We start from the raw sequence: 2,692 nt of genomic DNA on the forward strand, positions 1-2,692 counted from the left end.
GGTGTCAGCATCATTGACCGCCTCGCATTGGAGAACTACCTCCGTTGCCCAGATTGACCCAGTATCACGCAACTGCCCGCCACACGCGTCGATGATGGCCCACCAACCCAGTCTCGACCCGGATCCACCGCCAGTGTATCCCTAACCAGTAGGTTTTTATGTGGTTTTGATGCAGCTGCGTTTGGCGTTGTGTAACAGTTCTTAACATTTTCTCTTCAGTTTTGTCTAAAGAAAAAGTTTTATTTTTGTAACCATACAGCCTGCACCCGTGCCAAGAGAGCGCCGAAGGTACCGACGGAGTTCGGCCCTTCTCGTACCTCAACCCAGGCTTCCGGCCTACGACACCCGCACGGACGTGGACGGAGATGAAGGCGGCGCGTTGGGCGCAGGTCGAGCCGCGGTTACCTTTCTGACGACGGGGGTCCTCGGAGGTCACCCTCATATCGACCCGATGCGCCGCCCTCGGACAACTTCCCCAAACGCCATGATTCGCTGAGAGAAGCTGTGCAGTCCAGCATGACCTCCACGACTTCGCCCTATGCCCTCCATTCCGCGACATGTTCGCCACGACCTCGGGAACAGCCCTGGCCTACGACCCGCGACCACCAGTGAGTACGCTCAGCTTGGGACCACAGGGCCACCCTACCCAAGTGGAGCAGCTACGTGAGTATCTGGGGGCCTCAAGGTACTTTCCGAGGGTGATCCAAGGCTTCTTCCTCGAGCCTCCCGTCCGGTCTGCTTCTCATTCTTTTTCTGAACTTCCTTCCCTCCCCACGCGGAGACTTGCATCATGGCCGATCCTATCATTTCAACCCACAAACCCCTTCTTCCTGAACCCCCCTCCTCCTCAGTCTCAATCCATGCCCCTAATCAATCAGTTTACACCCATCCTCCTATTTACCAAGTTCCTGAGTCATTTCGTCCTAACACAATTCTTACCATCACCAAAAGTCTAAAAGTGAAAAAAAACCCTATTTTTTTTCATCCCACTACCCTCCCACACCCCATTTACACAGGCAGAACCCTTCACACAGACCGGCCCTCACCCCCCCTCTTGCCAGTGGACCACTGCGTAAAAAACAACCTATCACACACAACAAATGTAATTCAGACCAAACGCAAAACAGCCCTCGGAAAAAATCCAGCACAGTAAGTCTATCGGGAAATATTTCAAAGGACTGAAGCAGGGCGCAGCTAGTGCACCGGGGGTGGGAAGTGCCGGTTTAGGCTGGAACATGACAGCCAGGATGTCCTACAGGCTTCGTAGTGAACAGACAAGAGAAGCTTGCACCACGCTCGGGACTGGACTTCAGTGGAAAGTCATGAAGAAAGAGCGGTCCAATCGAAAAACAGATGACCAGAAGCTAGATTGTTGCCACACACAACACTATGTAGAGAGAAAACAGAGGTCGGTAGCAAGAGAAAGTGATAACATTACTAAACTATTAGGACCACACTCCGGTCCTCCAGGTGTACGATCACAATACCCGACATCGCTGGAGCTCCCAATGCCCCTAGAAGGGCGACGACTCAAGCCCTCATCTTTACCCCTTTCAAGCAAAGCCAAGCACGAAAGGGAAATCACATCGGCCAAGCAGCCACCCAAACTCAAGCGAAAAACAGTAATCAAGAGGAATAATTCACATGAAAGAGGCAAGCAGGCAAGCACCCCGTCTCCTTCACATCAAAATATACAATAACACTAAAGCTCTCCCAAGCACCGCAGCGGCACCGGAGGGTGGACGAAAGACGAGAGTTCACAGAGCCTTCGTCCAGGTGCGGTCAGTGAAGGGCATTGTCGCAGAGCCGCGGACGTCTTCCCTTCCATTGCCTCGGAAGATACGCTCTCCTGCTGACCCTGCTTTTTCCATCTTGTTCAAGGTGCCGGGATGAGATGCCCGTCAAGAAGGTGCTATTATGATGCATTACCACCCGTGTGATGGATTCCAGTGCTCTCCCTCGGGGCGTCCGTTGTCAGGACGTAAAGCTGAAAAAAATGCTCTATATGACAAGTATTAGAAACGGTAGAGCTGGAATGCTCAAGAGCAAGCACGAAGCTTTCACTCATGAATAATGAAGGTAACACACTAATGAAATTACTCATTAAACACCTAAATCCCAGCAGCTGCCTACTATATTGGCACAAAAAAGTCAACTAGTTTGTTAGACTTCTCATGGAATTCTGACTTTCATTCCTGACCAAGTCTGCGTGCTGAGTGGCATGACTGCTGGAGGGGCAGGGTCCTTAACCCCTGGGTGTTCGTAAGAATAGCTCTTGAAACCCTTCCACAAATGAGGAGCTTTAACTCAGCAAACCTGCTTATAACATACCGTGTTTACTCAACAAAGCGTGGGCGTTGTCGGCGTGAGCCACTCTGCAAACTAAAGTGACTGCCAGGGCTCGAAAATCCGCCGCCGCCAACCACCGTCTGGTATCGCATATGTAAATTTGCAGACTCGGGCTTCTTAGAGGGGTCGCAATAAACATGTAAAAAGAAGCAACTTGTGTTTGCAACAACTGACATATTTCAATCGGTGATTGCTAGTACAGTTACTTAATTTTTTGTGTATTTTTTTGGAATATTTATTTGTAAGGAGGAGGTTTTGATTTTTTTATATCTTTTATACGTTTTGTAGCCACATATGCTTTGATACTGTCTTAATAATCATACATATACAATATTCCCTTATG

This window comes from Penaeus monodon, chromosome 22 (assembly GCF_015228065.2).
Source record: "Penaeus monodon isolate SGIC_2016 chromosome 22, NSTDA_Pmon_1, whole genome shotgun sequence".
NCBI classification, from domain to species: domain Eukaryota; kingdom Metazoa; phylum Arthropoda; class Malacostraca; order Decapoda; family Penaeidae; genus Penaeus; species Penaeus monodon.